We start from the raw sequence: 8,850 nt of genomic DNA, 5'->3' as shown, positions 1-8,850 counted from the left end.
GGCCAGCGGGGGGAGAGGGAGAGGCAGTTGGAGGTGACGAGGCCAGCGGGGGGCGGGCAGTTAGGAGCAATCAGGCCAGTGGTGGGGGCAATTAGGGGTGACCAGGCAAACAGGCGGGTGAGTGATTAGGAGCCAGCGGTCCAGGATTGTGAGAACAATGTTTGACTGCTGGTTTAGGCACAATCCCCAGGGGGATCATCCCCGAGGGGTCCTAGATTGGAGAGGGTGCAGACTGGGCTGAGGAGACCGCCCCCGCCCCATACACGAATTTCGGGCACCGGGCTTCTAGTTTTAAATAAAGATGAACCAGATTTATATATATATATATATTTTGGATTGACACTATAACCATATGTCAAAACATAAAATTGCACACCTTTATATATATTGCCAGTGTATGTCTACTCAACCTTAATAAAGCTCTTTTATTTTTAAGAATGCCAGTTTAGCTCATCTGAAAATAATTAAATTAACAGCATTTGGGAAGGAGAAACAAGAATGACATGTTTTCACAGGGCTATGCTTTTAAACTATGCCAGACAATTAACAAAAAAGGTAACTTTTAATAGATACTCCTGCTCCCCAGCACTAAGTACCTTTGTTTACACAAAGAAACTGCTTTGAGACAAAGCTCCTGCCAGTTGAATTTTGTTGACCTATTTTATTTTTTTAACCACCTCTTGAATTCAGCCAGTAAATACTTATGCATTGTTTTCAAAATACTCAGGGGGTTGAGGACCTCCTCCCCAGCCTAGGGAGTGGCTGGGGTTCAAAGACTCCACAGGTGAAAGGAAGAAGACAGGGCTGTAGGCCTGGAATAAGCACACTACTTAGTTGTATTTCCACAAAACAAAACAGCTCATTAAAAGGAAATAATTCCCTCAAACTAAAACAAAACATAAACTTACCTGAATTCAACTGTATTTTGATAGACTAAATTCAATAGAACCAATTAACAGGGAGTCAGGCAGCCTTAGGGATAATGAAGAGAAAGAAAAACTATGGGGTGGAAAGAAAATACAGAGGAGATGGAAACAAAAGGGAATAGAGGAAGTTATAGCTTATATTTTCAGGATCAACATTCATGTGTTATCTATATAACCCATATAATAAAGATGTGATATGCAAATAGGTCATTACGCCATGAAGCGTAACGACTAACTGCGTAATGACCGGTACATGGATCAGCAGGAGGGTGGGGCAGTGAGCTACAAGCAGGTGGCAGAGAGCTACAGGAGGGGGCAGGGCAGCAAGCTATGAGGTGGGTCGGGGGAGGGGGTAGGAGGGAAGTACAGGTGGGCGGGGAAGTGGGCAGAGAGCTACTGGGGGCAGCAGCAAGCTACTGGCTACCTATTGGCACATGGATTTTTGCACAGGGCTACTAGTCTTATCTAATAATAGACAAAAATGTAAATTGATCATCCCTCTGCTATGCTCACCAGCAAATCAGGTGAGTATACAAATTAACCCAACAAAGATGGAGGTTAATTTGCATACATAGGCACGAAGTGGCATAGTGAAGACTGAAGGCTCTGGCTGGAGCAGCGAAGACTGAAGGCTCCGGCTGGAGCGATGGCCTAGGTCCCGGGTGCCGGAGGAAAACCGGTGTCGGCAGCCAGGGGAAGGGAATGCCTATTGCACGAATCTCTTCATTCAATGGGCCTGTAGTCTATATATATAAAGAGGTAATATGCTAATTGGTCCTAACGGTGTCAGTCATGACCACTAAGGAGGAGGCTGTGTGCACGGCAGGGCGTTGCTCCTAGAGACAGGTTGGAAGCAGGGAGGCACCCAGAGGAGGCCCGTGCCCGGGAAGGAAGGGGTGAGAGCCCCTAGCACCCCCCTCACCAGTCCTTCACCACCCACCTCTCGCACTCAGAGAGCCCCACTGCTCACCTGCCTGGGAAAGGAGCACAGCAGAGCCGGTGGGAGGTTTCCACGCTCTCCTCAGGCACCATGATGGCGGGGGGGGGGAGGGGGAACTCCCGCATTGCTCTGGAGATGGGGCAGAAGTGGGGAGGTGCCCAGAGAAGGAGGGACCAACCAAGGCAACTCGAGGGACTGAGGGCAAGGCTTCAAGCAGCTAGAGAAGGCCAGAGGGATGGGGGGGCTGGGCCAGGCATGCTGGAGCTCTGCCTGGAGAGGTTCAGGTGTCAAGGCAGGGCAGCAGTGTGTGGGCAGGCCATGCAATTTCATGTGCTGTGCTCCTAGTATATATATAAAACCCTAATATGAAAATAGACTGAACGGCAGAACATCCAGACAACTGAACAACCAAACAACCAGTCGCTATGACATGCACTAACCACCAGGGAGCACACACAGAACATGGCAGGTGTCGGCCACTGCAGGATGGTGGAGCAGTGAGCAGGGACACCAGACCAAGGTGGGGTGCCAGTCACTGTCATCGGGGAAAGCCTCTGGTGGTTACTGAAAATTCTTTGCTCTATATGCCCAGCGCTCACACCTGCTGCCAGCGCTGGTCCCACTCACACCCACAGCTGGTGCCGGAGCCACTGCTCACACACACTGCCAGTGCCCAGTGCTGGTCCTGATCGCTCAGCGCTGTCATCGGGTGCAAGTAGTGGCTCCTGGCCCAAATCACCCCTGAGGTTTTCTCCACCTCCCCCTGCTCCTGAGAGATGATCAGGACAGCAGCTGTTGCTCGCATCTGCTGACGGTGCTGGCCCTGCTCACACCTGCTGCTGGCACCGGCCCCAATCGCTCTGCACCATCAGTGGATGTCAGCAGGACTGGTGCCGTCAGTGTGTGGGAGCAGCAGCAGTGGGAGCGGGGCTGCAGGCAGACAGGGGACTGGAAGGATGGGCTGAGATCCATCCCTGTGCCCACCGCAGCCATACAACCTACAGTTCCTTTCAAGGTGCACAAATTAATGCACTGGATCCCTAGTAGTTTATAAGAAAAAAATCCCTTCTAGAATTCCCAGGAAAACTATGCCAGCATGCCTACTCTGTGAATACAGAAAAGCAAATGGAGAAACGAAGCAACTACATCTTCAGCAGATGCTGAAGAAGTCTTTACTGAACCTCAAGATTACAGCAAATTATTTTTCTTTACTTTGAATTTTTCAGAAAATTGTCTCAATGCTTCACTTCTCATTTTTGTGGTAAACAGACCTAAAGCCAAGTGAAAAGTTGGTCTCGTTCTTTGTAATTATCTTTATCTGCCTGCATAACTCAAGCAAAAAAATCGGAATTACACACGTGTTTGCAAATGGGTAGACTGTGTATCAGAGAACTTTGAGAATTAGAAGATAAAGGAATGGGGTGGTGTCTAATAAAAGCACAAAAATATTTTGTGGCGGTTTCCTATCTCTTTATTGAATGGCCAAGGATATTTAAAATAAGGTTCCGCTTTCATTAACACTTAAGCACTGCTCCCTTCTCAATACCGAAATGACTATAAATGGCATGTCTGTGTATTATAATCAGGTCCCAGTTTCTTCTTGTTTTCTGCTGCTTCCCACATCAACAGCAGGAAAGGCAAGAGACTGGCCTGGACAATGGCAAAGCATTGGAGAAATGCCTTCAGTTATTATTACCAGAGTAAATGAAGAAACTGCAGACCAGATGGGTGTATATTATCTATCCAACTAAAAGAGTGTCTTGTTAACAGAGATAAATGGTCTGAAATGGCAGAACATTTTCTTGCAATTTTTAAAAATAATAGAAGCAATATTTCAGAGGATAATTCTGCAATTTTTTTCAAGGTTCCTGCTAAAAACTGGATTTGATATTGATAGATACATTCTTAAAGTGTCCATTGACACATTCATAAATATGTGAAGTTGAAGGGGGATTTAAAAAAACAAAACACCCAACTACAGTCATCTCTCTTGGAAGCTTGAAGACATAATGTGAATGGCCGAGCATCCAGTAGGGCTGAACATATCTTATTCATTCCTGAGTCAGCATTGCCAAACAAAATAGGGGCAGAGTGATGTGGTGGGGGATGTAGAGGTTACAAGGATCAGACAGACCAGGACCACTCCAATTAATATCTGTGTGATCTTGAATATGTCAAGTAATGTTGTAGAATTTCAGTTTTCATATTTCTAACATGTATATAAAGTCTAGCTCAGAGGATTGGCATGAGAATTTTTTAAAGTCTTCTATAAACATCCTGTCTACTACATGCAATGTGCGATCCAAGTGTGAACTCCTCAACAAGCAATATGTATGCAAAGTATTGGTTCTTTTAATCTCCTTGTAGAAAATAACTTATGCAGGTATGCATAACCCATGGACACAGACAATGGGGTGGTAAGGAAGTAGGGTAGGATGGGAATGGGATGGAAGAGGTTAATGGGGGAAAAGGAGGACCTATGTAATACGTTCAATAATAAAGATTTTAAAATATAAATAAAGAAAATAAAATAAGAAAATAACTTCTTGAGAACATTTCGTTTTCTTTCAATATTATGGGTACACTAGAGGCCCAATGCATAAAATTCATGCACTGGAGGGGGTGGGGTCCCTCAGCCCAGCCTGCACCTTCTCACAATCTGGGAAGCCTCGGGGGATGTTCAACTAATGGCGTAGGCCCGCTATCCAGGAGCATACTGACCACCAGGGGGCAGCTCCAGCATTGAGTGGTCAGTGCGCATCATAGCAACCAGTAGTATTGTCGTTTGGTTGATTTGCATATTACTGTTTTATTATATAGGAATAGCTCCACTTCGAATAGAGAATGAAACAAGGTCCCTGACAAAAGAACATGATAAATATGATTCTCCCTTTTACAGTCCCTGACCTGGTTAAATCTATGTTATAGTTAAATCTAAGACCCAATATGAATGTAAAGATATTGCCTTCATTTGCATTAAGCCATATCTGTAGGCCAAAAAAGGGGGTTATTTATTATTAGAAAAATACAATTAAGTTCTTTTAAGTTCTGAGATATTTTATTTTACTTGGAAAGCCTCCTTTCTCTAGGAACATAACAATGATTTACTGATTTAGAAAGTGCTGTACTTTAGAGTCAGTCAAAAACATTCCTTATAATCACAATACCGTATATTTTGAATCTGGGTAATACCTTCCTAGAACATCAAAACCACCTTCAGAGCAGATTTGAGCCTTTTTTGTTTATGTCGCCTCAATTGCCCTTATAGCCACCCAGGGGTCTTGGGTGAGCTATGATCTTTCCAATTAGCATTTGGTTAGTTGGTTTATTTAATTACTAGGCATACTGAAAAATACAAGTGCCTTATTAGCTTGTCAAACCCAGGGCAAACTACAACCCAGTATGCGACACCCCAGAAATGAAGGAGAAGATGAAAGTGCCTCCTGGGAACTCACAGCCCAGCTTTAAAAAATCTGTGTGGTGGACAAGGTCAGAGCAGTCCCATTGTAGTTGGAGATTCAAGTTAGAGCACTAAGTGATGATCAGATCAAGTCAAATGACTTGAGAAATAAAAGGAAAAGAAGACAGCCCGTGGGGGAGCCACATACTATATTCAGTCTAGTAGGTCAGAAGCAGGTCCTCTAGTGCAGGCTTTTCCTCTGTTCTTCAGTTGAACACCAGAGGAAGTCGTTTGTTTAAGTGGAGCAGATGTTTCATATGGAAAACATCTCAGCACAGTGTGGAAGCTGAGATTGATGGTGGCAACATGAGTTCCCTCTCTCTTAGTTCCCAATAAAAGAGAGAACTCGGTGGCATCCAGTGGACCTGTGGTTGCATTTATGTGATTAGATATCTATTTTAAGTGACTTCATCATAGTAGTTTTCTTCTGGGACCAACCCCTACTCTACTCCATCCATATGGTCCTGACGGGAGCTGCCATGTTTTTCCAGAGCCTCACTCTCTTCCCGAGTCTGGACCAATCCCAGCACTTTCCTGAGATATTTTAAATTCCTGAGCACAGACAGGGTGATACAGTCTCCCTCTTGTGGCCGAAGTCAACAAAATGTGAATTTGCTTATTTATTTATTTTATTTTTTTAATATGACTCCCTAGAAACAGAACATGTGGTGAAAAATAAAAAAGTAAAATAAAATAAAGGTAAAATGCAGACAGAGGTGTGGAACTTGGAGGGAGGGTCTGCAGCAACCACACCCCTGATTCCAACATTCCTAAGGCTCCAATAGATCCATCCCCTCCCCTTGCTTTGTTGTTCAAATCTGCCATGATTGTAAAGTTGATAAATGACTGCTCCAGGGAATAGTTTGTGAGGGTTAGGTTTCTGACACTTGCAAAAAACTTATACACTCACCAAAGTATCATTTACTCAGCTCAATTTTCTCCTAACATGGCCTGAAACAGCACCCTAATAAAGTCCTCATTACTTGAATAAATGTATAGAGCCCTTACCTTTGCAGAACACTTCACTTTGACAGTTCGACTTAACAAGTTGTTTCAACTCTCTAGGTTTTAATTTTCTTATCAATTACATGGCAGGGACCGAACTAGATCAGAGACTAAAGGAGGTACATGGCACCACCATCCCCGCAAGGCAGTTATTATGAACCAATCTGGCATTTTTTCCAAGGACCTTCTGCCTCAGCATTCTCAGCATAATATACAAAATAAAATTTACTTTCTATTTCTGGACCTTAAATCATCTCAAAATACCATGATACTCTTTCTTAGAGTCCAATGCATTAGACCACGCAAGTATCTGATTCCCATTTCACAGGTAAGGAAATTGAGGCACACAGACATGTATGGTCCATATAAAACTGTCCAACTTGCTTTTAATTCTACCTCCCCTATCAGGACTGGGGACAGGATGGAAGATAAAAAGTTAGGCCTTTAAGTATAGTGAGTTTCTTCCATTGGAAGGGGGGCAATGGGGCAAGGCACTCCATGCCTCTTGTATGATTGCCTTGGAAATTATCTTCTCTTGCCCATCCCTTCCTCTCTCTTTCCTTATGCCATCACATCAGAACCAGCTGGCTGTACCACACATTAAAGGAAGAATGAGGCCCAGCCAATTATTGCTTCTCTGCATTAAGTTGTACCCTGGTGAGTAGCATTCCCAAAGGGGTTGAACTTAAGAGTGCGAAATAACAGAGGAGCTCAGGGAAACTGGCTCAGGGACCCACTTTGGAACCCAAGCAGAGATGCAAATTTTGGGTCTAAGCATGCCATTTAGCCAACCATGCAAATTAACACATGCTCACTTGCCCGGGGCCTGAAAGAAACAAGGAGGGGAGGGCACAAGGAATTCCAATGTGTTCTGTTTCTCCTTCAATTGACTTTTGGTCATGTTTTCATTGGTATTCATTTTAGTAGATGCCTATGGCTGAAGGTGAATGTTTGTTTTCTTAACCAGGGCACCGGGAAGCAGATGTGAAGAAAAAGAAATGAGTTAAGATAGAAGGTTAATAATGGTAATTTTTTAAATAAAATTGGAATATATATATAAAATTTTATACACACACAGCTGAAAACTGGTGCAAACATGCAATTCAACCCAGTCAACCCACATCTAAGAATCTTTCTTTTTTTTTTTCTTTTAAAGGTTACCATTTACAATCGCTGTTTATGGGTGCAGGGGTTAGGACAACTGTACTTAGTTGCAATTTTTCAAATATATGCTCTTCATAAAAGCAAGCGTCTCGCTCTGACAAGGGTTGTAACCCTCATGCATTTTCTATAGCTCTAGCTGAATTGGGACTGTTAGGTCCTATTCACTTCCACCTTCTCAGAGAAGATTCCATTTCCCAATTATTGGAACCGTGAGTCAAATAAAAGCAAATGTTACTAAAGAAAACAACATAAATACAGTCTTTCAATATCTAAAGAGAGCTGGGATTGATTGGAACTAAGTAATTGGAAACACATCTCCATCCCTGTCTTCAACTACAAAGGTGATGATGGTAGGGAGAGGGGTGAGGGCAAGAGTGGTAGGAGCTGGGAGCAGGGGCAAGGAGGAGAAAAAATCATTGAAGTAAAGAAAGAGAATTGGTAATTGGTCTGTGGTTTTTCCTCTGCACCTTAATGCTGTCAGACTGGCATCTTGCTCATCTACCCAGATTGAACACTTTGCTATAACAAAGCAGAGCTCTCTTCTAGGATAGATTAAAGAACTAATAGCGCTAGCCAGTTTGGCTGAGTGGATAGAGCATAGGCCTGGGGACTGAAGGGTCTCAGGTTTGATTCTGCTCAAGGGCACATGCCTGGGTTGTGGGTTCGTTCCCCAGTAGGGAGCATGCAAGAGGCAGCCCATCAGTGATTCTCTCTCATCATTGATATTTAACTCTCTCCCTCTCCTTTCCTTTCTGAAATTAATAAAAATATAAAAACAAACAAACAATAAAAAGACCTAGGTGAAAGCAGCTCAAGGAGCCCCTGTGTGTTGTGTGTGTGTGTGTGTGTGTGTGTGTGTGATTTCAGTGCAAGAGTCCTTACAGAACTGAAAAAATACAGGTTCCTGAGTTCTCGGGGGTTGTAACCTAAGAGAGAGTTTCTACAATTCTCTAATTTTTAAAAAGCCTTAAACTCAACGAATCTCCATGAATTCTTCCAACATATGACTTGTCATAGCAGCTTCACTTTCTACAGCATTACTGATGTTGAAGAGAGCGGGAGAAGCTTGGCTCCATTTTACGCAAGTTATTTTCTATTCATTGCCTTATTCTTTGAGTAAGACCTGGGTGGGCATATTTGCAGATCCTGGCTCCTGCCCACCATGAGTGGTTGTTCCAGTACATATTCCCTAAAAGAATAGATGGCCTGCTTCTTCTTAGTCATCACAGCCTATGCAAATAGTTGGAAATGATAAGTATGCCAAATAGCTGAGGGTCACACAACCAACTCATGGAATCTTTAGGAGTTTCTTTGAACATGTTCTAAGGCCTATATAGTATAAATTGTGGGGGGGG

The sequence above is a fragment of the Myotis davidii genome, unplaced genomic scaffold (assembly GCF_000327345.1).
Source record: "Myotis davidii unplaced genomic scaffold, ASM32734v1 scaffold743, whole genome shotgun sequence".
Classification (NCBI taxonomy): Eukaryota; Metazoa; Chordata; class Mammalia; order Chiroptera; family Vespertilionidae; genus Myotis; species Myotis davidii.
The sequence above is the reverse complement of the archived record's forward strand: the minus strand, read 5'-3'. Positions refer to the sequence as shown.